The sequence below is a fragment of the Anabrus simplex genome, chromosome 6 (assembly GCF_040414725.1).
Source record: "Anabrus simplex isolate iqAnaSimp1 chromosome 6, ASM4041472v1, whole genome shotgun sequence".
Lineage (NCBI taxonomy): Eukaryota > Metazoa > Arthropoda > Insecta > Orthoptera > Tettigoniidae > Anabrus > Anabrus simplex.
Window position 1 is genome coordinate 172,456,767 of NC_090270.1, and position 17,612 is coordinate 172,474,378.

Here is a 17,612-nt window from a genome sequence, read left to right on the forward strand (position 1 = left end):
AATGTAGTAAGCCTAACATATGATGCTCTTGCTCATTATCAGCAATATTTTTTGGGTATTCCTTAAGAGTTTGCGGGAAACGACTATCCGTTTCGCAAATATGATCCTTGAGCCCAGTAGCTCAGTGACTGCTGATCCAAAGCACGTGTCCACTTTGCTTGCTTGTTCTAAATTTATTGTGAATAAAAGTAATACATAACGTTTATCAAGTATACTGTTCAAGCAGTAGGAAGTGTAAATGTCCGTCCAGTATATGTGTGTGTGCGAGAAAGTGCCGTAATTGTAAACCATGTGTGAACCTGGCCAGTCTGGAATTAAACATAAAAAAGGAAAACCACTAACGAGTGGCAAGAAGACGTGTGTGTTAAATGTGTTTTCCAAATTTTGTGAAGAAAATCCTGGAAGTACTCTGGATGAAGTAACGTGTGCAGTGGCCGATGTAACTGGTATTTTGAAGGCAAATATTTATCGTGCTAGGAAAGAACTTAAGGTTGATAGGAAACTGGTTACTCCTAAGAAAACCCGTATAGCAGCAAAGCTAAGTGAAAAATATGACAGTTTTACAAAATAGGTTATCCATAAAAATTCATGACTTCTTTTTAAGAAACAAAATACCAACTCTGAATAAAATATCAGCTTCAGTTAATAATGACGATTTTTATTACCTAACTTTTCTAGTGCAACTCTTCACAGACTTTTAAAAATTATGAACTTCACTTACTGTATGTATCTCAAAATCGCCAGTGTGTGCTTATTGAAAAGGATGAAACAGTGTTGTGGAGAAGAAAGTATTTACGTCAGATTAGGAAATTTCCTTGATGAAACACGGGTAAATGCAGGGAACACTACTACAAAAATTTGGAAAGATGAAACTATAAAATCTAGCAAAGATGGATTTTGTAGGGGATTATCGAATTGGTTGAAATCCCCATCCGGCAAGGCGAAACGGATAATTGTTCTTCATATAGCAAATGAAAATGGTTTTGTGGAAGGGGGATTGTTATTGTTCGAATCGAAGTCTACAAAGGATTATTATGAGGAAATGGATGAAAACGAATTCAAGAAATGGTTTGTTGAAATTCTTCCCCGCATAGAAAGTAATGCTGTGATTGTTTTCGACAGTGCTCCTTATCACTCTTAAAGACGAGAGAATTCCGAACAAGTCTTGGAGAAAGATGAACATACAGAACTCACTGGACACGAAAGGAATTTCCTGTGGTCCGCAGTGCATTAAAGTTGAACTACTGGCACTAATACTACAGCACATTAGTGATGCTTGTAACGAGTACCGAATTGACAAGGCCGCAGCAGAGTCGGGATGACACATATTAATATTACCTCCATATCATTGCTCCTTAAACTTAATAGAGATTGTATGGAGCCAGGTTAAGAGACGTGTGGCTCGAAATAATGTCAATTTCACCATTAAGGAAGTGCGAGAACTATTGATTGAAGGACTTGGTACCTTGATACTGTCACTGCTGACCACTGGAAATCCTGTATTCCACACGTTATCGATGAGGAGGAAGCTAATATGTGAAAGCTGGATGTATTGCAGCGGACGTCTTTGAATGGTTTATCAACTTGGCTGATGACACGGATACCGATGCCAACACCAACATGGAAGGAATAGAACAACTGCAGGACAGCGAGTAAACTGTGAGTCTTATTGCTTCCCATTAATGCATGATCAATTTTTTTGTGTGGATTTATTGTTGTATGTTTCTGTTTAAACAGGCAGCTGTTATTTTAATGAGTTTGTATAGCTAACAGGGGCGCATTTTGGCTGACGTGATATTTATATATGACTAAACGTTAGGTTGTCCTTACCTTCAGTCTCTCTACAAACCACACAGCGGAAAATCAAATTGTTCTAACCCCTCTGTGATTTAAAAAAATCTTAATAATGAATATTTTTGCTCAGGTGAAATAGTCTAATGAACAAAAGGTAATTACTTTGGAACAGGTAGTATTTCAGAATACACATGTTTGCGGTTGTTTTCTTTGACTCTCAAACATATTGAGACAGACTGTAGTAACTTCATCCCTGATTTGGAACAACAATAGACAAAATATTCCTTCTGACTGCAGCATATTTGAGCCCTATTGCCTCCGGATGATTGTATTCCTGCGAGTGTACTATCTGTTGTACCTAAAACTTCAGCAAAACAGCATATTTCAAAGAAGTTGTGGATAACTGAATCACAATGTGTTGAACTACATAGGTCAATTCATAAGTCATGGCAACTATTTTTTTATTGCTCGACATTGTGACAACACATAAAAATAACTATATACATTGGAAAGTATGTAACATGACTTTCATTGTGTTGCCACCAGATGGGGTCTGAGTGCACTGGTCTGGACAAGATCACGATCCCAGTATTGGTCAGCTGTTGACAGCTGTGCGTAATGGAGTTAACCAAAGGTGAACATCTTCCGTACATAGCCTTTCTTCGTGGCTGCAATGCACAAGAATGGCGTGCAGAGTTACGCCAAACATTGGGTAATCATGGTATACCCTGTCGTACAGTGGCAAGGTGAGTCGGAACCTTCAAACAGGGAAAAGAATCAACTGCCTACCTGCTTCGTAGTGGACGTCCTGTGTTAGCTAAGAAAGATGTATTGCTGACTGTGATAGAGCGGTGCCTCCTAGAAGACACGCATTGGATTGTGATCAAATTGGCCCAGCATACTGGTATTCCTTCTTCTTCAGTGCATCGAATTCTATGGCGGGACTTAAATGTGTGAAAGATTGTTTCAAAGTGGGTGCCACATCACCTAACGGAAGTAGAGAAGTGGACACAAAATGAAACTTATCACATCATTCTGGAACGATTCCACTGTGCAGGAAAATGCATGCTGACCCGCATCATTGCCATTGATGAAACATGGGCAAGAGCATACTGTACTGGGAAAAGATATGGATTAAGGAATAAGGGCATGAGATTCAACAAAGGAATGAATGGTCCTTATGGAGCAGGTACAGAGAGAGGTATATGCTGATCGAAATAATAGTTGATTTTTTAAAGACAAATGTATTCATTTTATTGAGTATGACTTACATTTCCCTATTACAGTAAAACCTCGTTAATTTGAAGTCGTTAGGACGCAAAAATCGTACTTCAAATCACATGATTTTGAATTAATAGCCAACACGTACTTCGGAAATGCCAACTCTTGCGGCGTCACAATATATTCTAAGACCCGTTACTGCATGTAATTAACCTTGATTCACAGTTTAAAGCTCTCAAATGTCATGGAAATAAACTATTTCCAAAATGTATCCAACAAGGTGCATTTACAGTATTCAAATAATGCACTTGGATTACTCACCGGCAAACATAACCCCACGCAATGAAATCAAAAGAAAGAAAACATGATTTACAGACGAGGAGAAATCTATACTGGCTCCCCTGTGCAAGTGCTTTATTCATTGGATTACTGTACTGTATGCATTTTAGATGCCTTGTGCTTGCACAAAATGTACCTGATGCCCTTAAAACGTCATGGCTTATCAAACTTTCCTATGACGAGGGGAGAAAGTCTCTTGCTTCCGTCCACATTACTACAACAGTACAGCGACTATTCTGTACTTGTACGATTTCCTGCCATGGCATTTCTAAGATCCATTAATGCATGTAATCACCTTGATTCTCAGTTTAAACTTTTCAAATACCATGGAAAACACTATTTCAGAAATTTATCCGACAAGGTACATTTACATTATTCAAATAATGCTCTTGTATAAAACAATGACAAACATAACCTCACACAATGAAAGGAAGAAAAGCATGATTCAGAGACAAGGAAAAATTATGCTGGCTCCCCTGTGCAAATGCTTTATCTTTTGGATTACTGTACTGATGCATTTTTAGATGCCTCATACTGGCATGGAAAGTGCCCGACGTCCTTAAAACATCGTGGCTTTTCAAACTTTCCTATGACAGGGGAAGGAAGTCTCTGGCTTCATTGTGCAGTGTGCACTGCATAAGTGCATAGCAACACAGTACATTTGCCGGCTGGCAATTCTCTCCTTTAAAACCATAAGTACATTTGGCCTCAGCATTTAAAAAAATAAAACAAACAAACTACTGTCGGCATCGCCAGTGTTCGCGGATTCTACCTCTCCACACACTGCCTGCTACGTGATATTGTGGCTTTCCTAAAAACACCGAATACAAAATAATTACGATTCCGCTCGAACATAGCAGATATGAAGCACACTGTAGACACGCTGAAGTAGGTGAAAGTGCGCAAAGTTACCCCTTCATGTTCTGGAAGACGCATTCTTTGATGACGCGGAGAAATTTTGAATTTAAATTACTCTAAAATACTTTTTTTTTTTCCAAAATGTAAAGGCAGTTTCGAATTAAAAGTCTGAATATCAGTAACGGGACCGACAATGTTCTTCGAATTACGAATTATCCATATTTTGAATTAAGCGTTTTAAATAACATGCAAAACCACACCTCATGTTCCGGGAACGAGAGTTGCTTTGAATTAGGCGAGATTTTGAATTAACCGATTTCGAATTATTGAGGTTCTACTGTATATGCTCGATCATAAAGATTCATTTTTAATAAACAGATTCACTTTCGTCTTGAAGTTGGTATCAAATTAATTGTAAAGAATGTCTGTCATTCCAAAATAAATTTTGTTTTTAAGTACAATCTCTTCCTTTAAAAGTTCTTAAAGTTTGTTCTCAAACTCGTTTGAATTATGAGAAAAGAGAAAATTATTTAATTTAAATTAAGTTTCCTTCACTTGAAAATATGGAAATTTTCCCAGAGTCTTTTCTAAATATTTAACACTTGAAATTGTGAAAGTTTCATCTAAAGTCTCTTGAAACACTTCATAAAATATCGCAAAATGATTCATCTTACAAAGTTCAGTCTTATAGTTTCTTTACAAATTGAAGTTCAAGTATTGTGATAATACTGCTAGAATATTACGATTCCCAGTAAGAGTCAATAAATTGTTTGTTGGACTGTTATCCAGAATCACTGATTCTAATATTCCACCAATGAAAAGTTAATCTCGTGGAATTTTAAAAAGAGTCTGAAAAACACTCATATCACCTGTAATCTGGAATTCAGGACTGGATTGTGAAGATATGCGGTTCAGCAAACAGCATGTTTGGCAGCCGGTGTCATGATGTCATCACCCATGGTACCAAGTTAACTCCCTCAAGACCACGTCCCATGTCCCTCGCTGAAACCACATCTCCAATCCCGCATTGAAACCACGTCTTCAATCACACTGCACTTGCAGCTTCTCTTTTCTTCTCTAGCCCGACAATATTTTCTTGTTCTGACATGCTTTTGACTGGGGTGTCAATCTCCTTTCAAACTCCATTGTTGGTAATAAATTTTCTTGAAACGTTCTAGCATTCGGATGAAAGACTAATTTGCTTATGGCGAATGGTTTCCTACTCTTTCCCCTATGATAATTACATGCCGATGTTCAAGAAAGTCTCTAACTAGCTGCTCAATACATCTCAGGGATTAAGATTATTAAAAAAAAATATTTTTTATGTAGACTCGACTGGGAAACTGCGCCTCTTATTTTCTAGTACGTGTGCGTATCCATCTGCTTTTTAGATGTAATTATCATAAAACTTTCAAGTTCAGCCAACCCTCATCCTCCAAGAAATCATCTTACAATTAATCTATAATCTATAATAAAAATAGCAATAATAATAATTTAAATTCTTAAATACTAGCTTTATTTATAACCATCTAGTAACTCAGGATGAATTAATAAATTATTTAAACATTCAATTACAAACTTCGTAATCTTATTCAGAAGATAAAGAAAAATTCTAGTTTGAAGATTAATTATTAACATATTAAAAGAAAAATGTAGAAATTATTAAAAAGAAATGTCAAAATAGTGAATGTCAGATATTATGAATGTCCAAAATGCTTCTTCATTTTTATAACTTTTGATCACAACTCTCATGCTATCCACTTCTAACTTCATTCATAACGTAGGCAGAATAAGTTCCATCAGCATAGCTTCCAATGCCTACATTTTTAAAATATATCAACAAATAAACAAACATGATATATATATTGTACCAGGAAAAGTTTTTGCGGAAAGGGCATGAGTAGGACCTCAGGGAGTGGAACTTGGTTTTGGAGCCGATACAGAGTAGGATAGACTCACAGAGCGAATAATAGATGGTTAAAATTTTTTTTTTAACAATTTATTAATTCTTCACCCTGCAATATGATTATTGGACTCAAATCTGGCATTGAAATTAAAAGTTTGAACGTAATCTTCCTGAATTCTGTTCATGAAAATTAAATGGATATCACTGATTCCAAAGTCTTTCATATGTGAGAAGACGAGGTATTAGATTTCCACCTAAAGTCTTTCTAAATATGAGCACACACTTGTAATTGCAAATTGACATGAGAAATTAAATTTCTGTTAAAAGTTTTCAGTTTTTCAGTTTGTAAACCTTGATGTATAGCACACTTGAAAAGTCTAAAGTCTTTCTATGAGATATGAAAATTAAATTTGAAAATTACATTAATCACTTCTGAGAAACTATGAGAACTCTGAAATATTTGTTCACACGCGGCACTGAAGTTTCCACTGTTCAAAATTAATGAGAAAATTTTAGTCAGTTTGTTACTACTCACTTAATGAAAGAAATGTTGCTACAAATGTTAAAGGATGGACGTCTGGAATGTTCCGTGGAGAATCAGGGTCGGCGATGTTCCCTTAACACACCATGTTGACGTCCCCCGATGAGGTGATGACGGCTGGAACTGGATCGTGTAGAATTGTAGCTTGTTAAGGTTATTTTTCGCACACAAAAAATTCACTTAGTGCGAGTAGTTATCACTGACACTGTCATTTACTGTTGAACACAGTTTATGGCGTAATTCAACTTTAAAACATTAAATGAATAATCACAGTCCTTCCTGTATGAAATACTATTTAAAGTCGTTACTGAAATGTCCATAATTACACAGTTCACACTTGAAAAGGCAAATCATAGTCTATAATCTCAGTCTTTGAACACGGTCATTAAGTCACTAAGGATTATTTTCTGATTATCTTGTTATTATAACGTCATATTACCTCAGAAAAAGTTCTTAGTATTCACCCAGATTACTACTGTAAGTCGTATACTAATATGGCGTGAATAAAGAAATACAGTTCAATATATTTTAAAGTTAAAAACTTCATGATCGTTCCATATTGAATAGAGAAATAAGAAGATGTACAATATTAGAAGGATCCACCTTTCAATACTTCGTTGTAAGTTGAACTAAAAAGAAGTCACAACTTGTTTATTGGGACCGGTTCCGACACATTACAAGTGTCATCATCAGCCAAATAGTAAAGTAGGGCAAGATATAAAGAACTTAAAACAACTAATACATTGAACACAGGCAAAAAATTAACATTGATTCATATCGTAGCAATTTATTTAATGTCCAAAACACAATGATCGCAGTCAAGAGAGTAAACAGAACATCATTGTTTTGCGCCGAAAACAAATATAGTTGAAGTTCACAAGCAGGTCAAGTATGCACTTATGCAGAGTCGTTGCTAGACAGGTCTTGTAGGCATTTGTTTCTCAGGCCGAAGAGTAAAAGGTGACGTAATTGAAGTCTTAGGAAAACAGTGTAGGATTTAATTTCGTCAAATTCAAAGTAGATATGTAAGTTTGAGAATAATTTAAAACATTAAAAAGAATAAAGCCAAATAAAAATATATTAAAAATAGGAAGAAATAATAAAAGAAAATTGGAATGTGAGGTTCAACTCGAAACAACTTGCCGTAGTAATTGATAGATGAATGGGAGATGATAAAGAAAAGGTTGGGGAACGTTTATTAGAGGGTGGTGGTGGTGGTGGTGATTATTGCTATTAGAGGAAGTACAAATGGGTAAATATCTTCTATATAACACTAAACCGAGGAAAAAAGAGGAAGAGGTCCGACACTTCGAAAAATGAAGATATCGGTAAAGGGAGACAAGGGCCACGAAGGGTGTGAAAATGAAAGACTCCCTAGCCCTCGCAAACCTAATAGCGTCGGGATCGGAAAAGAACAAGAGTTGACCAAGGGAGGTCGGACAGGATAGATGAAAGTGAGGAGCCTTGCACAAGTAAGTGGAAGCAATGCCAGGACTCAGCTAAGGGCCCTGTGGTCGCCAACCCACGCTCCGAAGTTCAGAGCCCCTGGGAGATTAGAGAGTGGGAAGAAAAGGAAAAATGGAAGGGATCCGATATTTCGATAAATGAAGATATCGGCCAAAGGAAGACAAGGGCCACGAAGGGCATGAAAATGAAAGACTCCCTAGCCCTCGGAAACCTAATAGCATCGGGGTCGGAAAAGAACAAGAGTTGACCAAGGGAGGTCGGACAGGATAGATGAAAGTGAGGAGCCTGGCACAAGTAAGTGGAAGCAATGCCAGGACTCAGCTAAGGGCCCCGTGGTTGCCAACCCACGCTCCCAAGTTCAGAGCCCCTGGGGCTCAACTCAACAACCATGGGATGGATTAATTCGAAATTCACAGGGATTAACTTTTATGACATCCGCTACAATTCAACGTTTGTCCCGTTGAAATTGGTTAAGGCGTTGAAAAGCTTGCGAAAAGAAAATTCTTTTCGAGAAATATCTCTAGGTGAGGTGAGCTTCGAGTGACAGGTGACGTCACTTGACTTCGCCTAGTGCACTCGTGAAGTCTGGCACCTGCTGGAACATTCCTTTATTTAAATGTTCGTACGTCGGACGGATATTTTATGCTGGAATAACGTTTCTTTCGATTGATGGGCCAGGACATAGGCTTTCCAGGTAATATATATATATTTACTACCCGTAACTGGATAAAAATCCAAAATATTTCCTGAAAAATATGTAGGAGTTCTCTAACATATTCTTGTCATTTTTGTAAATAGGTCATATAACTATCAAGGTCAAATGTTTACTTAAATTCTATCACCTGGTCGCGAAAATTCAAGGAATACCGTAGATGATATTTCTTAATTCGTTAATGGCAGTAACATAAATTTATGAAGACATTTTCATCAGTGATCTATTGTTTCGACTTAAATCAATTAAAATACTAAGCAACATGCGAAATTCTCCTTGAAAATACCATGACTATATCATAATATCAGTTAGTTGGAAATGATCTTTTGATGATCGTACACCGTTATTACCCTGTAAGTTCAATAAACAAATACCATCATAAGTGTATCACATCAACCCATATTATACGTCACTCCATAATTCACTTTGCTATCGTGACAAATATAACCTAGATTTAGAATTGTATCGCGAAATTACTATCAGTTAACCTTAAATAAATATCTTTCATTATATTTCATCATAAATACCATATTTCCACCCAGTTGTATCAACAAATATATCTCAATCATAATACTCACAACTCTAACCTCATAATTCCGTCATATTTGTTTTCTGCCACACATATAAATATCAATTATTCCTTCCTTGGCAACGTATAACTCAAAAAATTTAATATATTAACACAATGACGCTTTATGGGTCTCTAATTACCATTCATATAAAAGATACACTTTTCTTGTCAAAGAATGAACATATCAGGCTTATATTTACTTACATTTGATGATAGGTTGGTGTTGAAACTAATCTCCATATCCTGCAAGTCAATCTATTTTCATTTCGCATTTCAACTATATTGGCCGGGCTGAGTGGCTCAGACGGTTAAGGCGCTGGCCTTCTAACCCCAACTTGGCAGGTTCGATCCTGGCTCAGTCAGGTGGTATTTGAAGGTGCTCAAATACGACAGCCCCGTGTTGGTAGATTTACTGGCACGTAAAAGAACATCTGCGGGACTAAATTCCGACACCTCGGCGTCTCCGAAGACCTTAAAAGTAGTTAGTGGGACGTAAATCAAATAGCATTATTATTATTATCAACTATATTGGATGACATTGATCATAGTATACTTTGGAAATAAGTCGAGGAATTATTATCAAAGCTCATCACCAGTGAATTTCATCTTCCCTATATATGACTGTTTTCTTATGTAATTGAGGACTACCTAAATCCATCATTAAAACAATATTATGAATTCTTTCACGAAGACACTGCACATTGAAATTGTCTCGAAGATACACATGTCGATCTCTCTTTCATAATAACACATATAGTATCAACTCTACATATTAGGTTAAATATGGATAATCTACTAATTTATTTCATGGAACTTAGCTTATTTTGCCCGCGTTACTGGATTGGGATGGGAATCATCTCGTTCTTCTCTGGGACGTCATCTCCAGGTTATGGCTGCGTCATGTCCAGGTTGTGGTTACCAGTCTCGGGTTCGGAGAATCAGCTGGTTGGTCTCTGTCAGATGTCAATCCCATTCTCAGCTTAGTTGCTCCTCATGATGCCGTCGTATACATGCGTCAGAAACATATTTGAAGATATCATTAGTTTCATGCTTCTATTAACTATTATATTTTCTTGAATCTTATTTCTATTATACTCAGTAGATCATAACACCGTAGGCAATAATATTTCAGATCGAATTACTTATAAAAATGCTTTATATTTCTCCTTGTTTGACGAGATATTTCAAATTAGCGATATCTAATTCCTGTTCTAAGTAATCCTTGTTAATTTATGATTCAATTCTAGTCTACCGACAACTATTCTTTTCCTTCCCCTTGTAGTTATGGTTTTTAATAATCTTGTTAAGATTAGTGTTATGTTTTTGTATTACTATGCGTTCCTTCAATTATTCAAGAAATCTTCTTTTAAAACAAGCTCCTTTTCTTTGCGTGTTACTTCCCTCATATAACTTCGTCTTGATATTCAACGTAAAATTCTATTGTTCACTTTGCCGGTTTAACAATTTAAAAGTTCTGCATTTATCTTAATCACGGCCATTTGGATTCCATAGGTCTGAACATTTTTACTTCCCGATCATGGCCTACTTGATTCGACATGTCTGTATTTCCTTTCAACATATTCACAGCCTATTTAATTCCATATGACTATATTTTCTTGTAACATATTTTTCTACTGCATGATTTCTGACATTTATCGCAATTCACGGCAAAAGTTATGATCCTCGTTTCGCCGTAATCAGGGCAATGAAATGGTACAACACGTTGAAACCACGTCTTCAATCCCACGTTGACAGGTAGACATGATTATAATAGACACTCGTCAGGTTTTAAGGCATTTTTGTCGGGTTTTAAAAGACACAAGAGAGTTCAACTAACTAGTAATGAGTATTGAGTGTCCTATCTAACCTAGTTCAGATTTATGAATCAGACGACGAACACAGTATCGTGTTAGGTGCACACGTACAAAGTCTGGCAGTAAATTGTTAATGATTATTGTCCTGGAAATTGTCGTTTATAAAAGTACAGTCTGAGAATATTTACAAGTATTGTCACACTGAGATCACAGTCTATTCAAAATGATGAAATGTTATATCTCACGAATGTTTACAAGTCCTGATTGCGGTAGAGTAGAATGCGGTACAACGTCACGCACTCGCAAGCATAGATTAAATATGCTGATAGTTCAAAATTTTCATTAGACGTGTATTTTAAAGCACTATTATGAGATAGTCTGCTTTAGTAAACAAAATATTATCCACAAAAAAATGTCCTTAACTTGCACACGTTTATCAGTTGTAAATGTTTTAAGTTATTCTGTCTCGAAGAAAATTATAAGTTTTAAATAGTCAAGTTCACTCAAGTTAAAGTCCAAAATGTAAGGTAACTTACTATCATCAGCACTCTTAAACATTTTTTTAAATGTTGAGATTACCAAGTCATCGTAGTAATAATTGAAAATTTCTAAGTCCTACACTGTTCACTGGACTACAAGTAGAAAGATAATTGAAGCAGAGTACCGCTACGCGATAACTAAGTTCGACTTTCGACGTTTATATTCGCGTTCAGCAGCATGCTTACACGATTGTTGTGAGTTGAGAACTGTCTAACCAAGTCAAATGCCTGCTCTTTTATATCGTATAGCTGTGTTAACTTTCCTCCCCTTCTGATAAAATTGCATTTCTTTACGGTGGAATAACTTTTAACTCTTTGGGCCAATTTTAATGAAATTTACACATGTTGATGTTTAAATCATAGGCTACAAGATGGCATAGGCCATTATTTGATATCACCACGGGATAAAAAATTAATAAAAATACTTCTCGTATGTTCTAGAGCAATCGTGCGTTGTTCACATGATCATTACGTCAGTCTCCAATGTGGAAGCTCTGACATAGATAGCTCACTGTTTGCCTGCCTGAGCCGTGCCGTTGCAGTTCTTCGCACGTCGGCCCGTATCGTTGCAGTTAATTGACATTACAAAATAATGTTCCAGGCCATTAATGGTTCTTGGTACAATACGAACTAGAATTGAAGTTACATTCCAGTGAATGGCGTCATTCTGGATCACCACGGAGACAACTAAGTGAAGTAAACCAATAAATCCACCTAATCGTTATAATATATTTTTTGCCTTTGGGGCTGCCTGGCCGAGGTGGTAAAGGCGTGCTCGGTTCGCCTGGAAGGACGTGGGTTCGAATCCCCGTCAGGAAGTCGTAAAATTTAAGAAACGAGATTTCCACTTCCGGAGGTGCATATCGCCCTGAGGTTCACTCAGCCTACACCAAAAATGAGTACCAAGTTCATTCCTGGGGGCAAAGGCAGCCGGGCGTAGAGCTAACCACTCTACCCCATCACGTGCCGAGGTTATGAATGGTGGAAGCCTTTACCTTCCACCCCTCCAAGGGCCTTCATGACCTGTACGGAGATGACTTTGCTTTTTTGACTTTGCTATTTTTTGCCTTAGGCAAATTTACATTTCAGTAGTACATGCTTCATTTGGTATCTAAACATCATCAGCTGCAGCATGTTTAGGTGACATAATTAAAGGTGTAAAAACATATTCTTCTCATATTAGTCTTAAAACATTCCCAACTGGTTCATAGTTTGCGACGTAAGGTAAGATGAAATCCATCCCCCACAAAGTCGATGATAATATTTGTGTTTTAGTGTATCATCCAGTTCTACAGGGACAAACTGTAAATGCACAGTATTACCTGTCATTTCTTCGGTATCATCTTCATCATGCAGTGTGAGAGAGACATCGAGAAATATTTGGCAACGTCATAATAACAACGCTAGACAACACACACCACACACAGCATACACAGTTACCCGTTGTTTACAGCGTTGCGGATGGAAGGTCTTGCCATACCCTTCGTATTCCCCGATCATTCATTCATTCATTCATTCATTCATTTAGCCTCCATAGACTGTACAATTACATATTTTGAAATATGCCAACAATATAGGAATTTTCAAGTGACTTCTTAATACTAACAATAATGAACATTTTGAAAAAGAAGAAAAGGGGGGGGGGGGGGGCAAGAACACCACATACCTCAATGTCAGGACAGCGCATCCTAATTTTTAAAAATAATAAATAATATTAATAATCAATATTTACAAGACAAAATAAAATATGAGTGTGGTGTTAACAATACGTACATAATCAATGTGACATCAACACATTTTTAAGGCTATATACTAGATATTAAGAATGTTTACAAGTTAATAAGTAATAGCATCATAACCAGCACTTCATCATGTATTCTTCTGTACTATAGAAGCAGCTAATCAGCAGGAGATTTTTAGAGCTATGGTAAATGAACTGATGGGACTAATATCTTTAATTTTATTAGGAAGTTTGCTATATAATCTGATTCCAACAGAGTCTACATGTCTCAAGGCAATGGTTTTACTCTTGTGCTCAATAAAAATATTATTTCTTGTTCGTGTCTGGTAATTGTGATTGCCAACATTCTTTCTGAGATGATCTTTTTTTTTTTTTTTTTTTTTCACGTGTAGAATGCATTGCATGATGTATAAGGTTGGTACTGGGAGTATCCTTAGTCTCTTAAATAATGATTCTGCAATGATCTAACCTGTTTTATATATATAAAACATATATGTGTATATATATATATATATGATAATATTGGCATATGACAGTCAAGGTGTTTTAGTGTATCATCCAGTTCCACAGGGACAAACTGTAAATGCACAGTATTACCTGTCAGTTCTTCGGTATCATCTTCGTCACGCAGTGTGAGAGAGACATCGAGAAATATTTGGCAACGTCATGTTATATATGTTATATATATGTACACATATATGTATACGTGTATATATATATCTTTGTGGCCTTGCCTTTCTTTGGCCAATACAGATTTTAAGTGTCGGACCCCTTCCATTTTTTCCCTCTGATTAATGTTAATAGAGGTTGGTTACATAGTTGTACTTCCTCTTAAAACAATAACAACCACCACCACCACCACCACCACTACCTAGCGTTGCTAGGAGAGTCTTGCCCTCACAGTAACTTTTCCAGATAGTAAGTCATGTGTACAAAGTTTGGTTGAGAGCTGTGCTGTAACACACAAATATGCATCCATAATCTGTCATTTTGGACATTTTCTTTTTAACCTCTTCTCATCTCCCAAACTAATGGGGGCTGAATTTGGATGTAAACGACATTTGGAGTGTTACTATTCATTTCGGTGACCCGGAAAACTATGGATTCTACATTATTGGTTGATTTCTATTATTTTTATATTTCACCCCTTTCTACCCCTACCCCTAGGATTGATAGAAGTGTCTTACCCCCACAGTATTTTATTCAGATAGTAAGTCATATGTGTACTAAGTTTGGTTGAGAGCTATGCTTAAGCATACACACATAGGTTGCATCAATAATCTTGGTCAGTTTGGACATTGTTTTTCACCCCTTCTAACCCCCATTCCAATTGGGGCTGAACTTTGACTTAAGCAACATCCAGAGTGTCACTATTCATCTCAGCGACTCTGAAAACTATGGATTTGACAGTATTTTCTATTATTTTTATATGCCACACCTCAACCACTAGCGGTGCTAGGGGTGGCCTACCTCCACAGTATTTGTCTCCAGATAGTATCCATATGGTTTAGGAGGAGATGTGAAATGTATGTACATACATACATACATCATCATCATCATCACATGCAGTTTTCCAGCTGTTGGTCATATCTGCTTGGAACATACGCCTCTCCATCTCCTCTTGTCTTCCCACCACTTCTCCCTCTTCACACTTGCCCGGTCCTCTCCTCTTCTCTGTACACACTCTTTCACCCCTTTTATCCACCTGTCTTTTGGTATTCCTCTCTGTTTCATGCATCCTCCTGGGTATCCTTTCCTCTGTCATTCTCTTCATGTGCCCGTACCATGTAAGTCTAGCTGCCTCTATCCTGTTCTGTAGTGGCTCTTCTTTTACCTTCTCATTTCTCATCTTATCCATTCTTATCCATCCATACATACATTTTTATATTATATCTAACAGTTTACGATCCTCCTGTGTGGTGTAGTGGTTAGTGTGATTAGCCGCCACCCACGGAGGCCCGGTTCAATTCCCGGCTCTGCCATGAAATTTGAGTAGTGGTACAAGGGCTGGAACAGGGTCCACTCAGCCTTGGGAGGTCATCTGAGTAGAGGGAGGTTTGATTACCACCTTAGACATCCTGAAAGTGGTTTTCCTTGGTTTCCCACTTCTCCTCCAGGCAAATGCCGGGATGGTACCAAACTTAATGCCACGGTCGCTTCCTTCCCTCTTCCTGGTCTATCCCTTCCAATCTTCCCATCCCCCACAAGGCCTCTGTTCAGCATAGCAGGTGAGGCTGCTTGGGCAAGGTACTGATCTTCCTCACCAGTTGTATCCCCGACCCTATGTCTCATGCTCCAGGACATTGCCCTTGAGGCGGTAGAGGTAGAATCCCTTGCTGAGTCCAGGGGGAAAACCAACCATGGAGGGTAACAAATTATAATCATCTGCCAGTTTATACATGACTTGAATAGGTATAGCGTTTCCTATAGTTACACCCGATGTATTTAGAAAAAGCACCGGGCTGAGTGGCTCAGATGGTTCAGGTGCTGGCTTTCTGACTCCAGCTTGGTAGGTTCACTCCTGGCTTGGTCTAGTGGTATTTGAAGGTGCTTAGTACATCAGCCTCATGTCGATTGATTTACTGGCATTTTAAAGAACTCCTGAAGGACAACATTTCGGCACCTCGGCATCTCTGAAAACCGTCAAAAGTAGTTAGTAGAACATAAAAACAATAACATTATTATTATTATTATTATTATTATTATTATTATTATTATTATTATTATTATTATTTATTACATGGACCTCCTAGCAAGGAAAGTCCTTCATAAAACATAGCGATGTGTCCCCTTCCTGCTATATAATGCATTTCTTACCAGACTATCTTGATATAGAGTATGTCGCTGTCACCTAGTGATAATCTGTCCATTAAGGTCGATCCAACCTTGTTGCAGCTTTGTAATTAAATTAATTACATAAAATACTCATTATAAAAAACTACCTATCAGATTTAGTTCAAATCACTTCCTAAACCTGTTCAGAAGTAAAAAAGAAAAAATGTGAAATTTTCAGCCAAATTTGTCTAGTAGTTTTTGAGTCCATTTGAGACAGACAAACAAACGTAGTTTCACTTTTATATATATATAAAGAACTCCTGAAGGACAACATCACAGCACCTCGACTCTCGATATCACTAACAATTACAGTCACTCATCTTTTTCATTCTAGATTCACATAACCTAATTAAGAAGACCTGCTTAATTTAGTCAACAACAACAGAAACTTCTCAGGCTTCCTTATTGACTAATTCTTTAATACTGATATTGGCAAAAAAATGGATCACATATAATGTTTTATCTTCCAGTACCCACTAGACCATTTGATTCATCGAGTGGTGTCACTCTCAAACATTTCAAGTTGGAAGAGAATATTTTTTTAAAAGACTTTTAATGACTAGAAGCAGTAAAACAAGCAAGAAACGGGAAGGCAGCTGGCCCTGACCAGATTTACTACAAACATCTCAAACAGTCCATCGAAATGCTGCTACTATTTTGGACCAGCATATTCAACTACTGCCTTAGAACAGGATTAATTCTGGACAGATGGAGACAGTCTACAATGAAAGTTCGGTATAAAGGTAAAGGAGAAACAAACGACCCCAACTCGTACTGAGAAGTGGCACTGGAGAATATTCTTTTCAAGATCTACACGAAGATAATAGCAAACAGACTGGAAGAAGAGGCAAATATAGCGGACTGCCAGTTTGGATTCACTCGAAGGAGAAGCACTATACAGACAGTTAGTTGCTTGCTTGGAGAGATAGAAGAGGCCCTAAGAAAGGGCAAATGCTATGCAGTCTTCATTGACTATAAAATCATTTGACTATTAGACAGATATATAACAATTTATTGTAGCCAATGGCCATACACACAATAATACACAATGATTAGATTACATAGGTAATTAAATTCCATAGAGTAACAATGTGCACAGTCAGATAGTCATTGTCAGGTACTCACTAGCATTCATAGTGGGGATCGACTTCCGTTTGTGGGACCTCTTTTAAAACTCCTTCGGAGCTCCTTTAGGTTAAATCCTCTCTTGTGCAGCGTAGCGTTACACATAGCGGGGGACTATTCCATTGTCTCACGTGTGGGGTGACTTTTAA

At 37.2% G+C, this 17,612-nt stretch overlaps 1 protein-coding gene across 3 annotated transcripts in view; it reads left to right on the top strand.

Moving 5' to 3' along the window:
* The window catches only part of gig (tuberin), a 619,250-nt gene that overhangs the window by 545,838 nt on the left and 55,800 nt on the right, over positions 1 to 17,612 (top strand). The gene's annotated exons all lie outside the window — the stretch shown is intronic.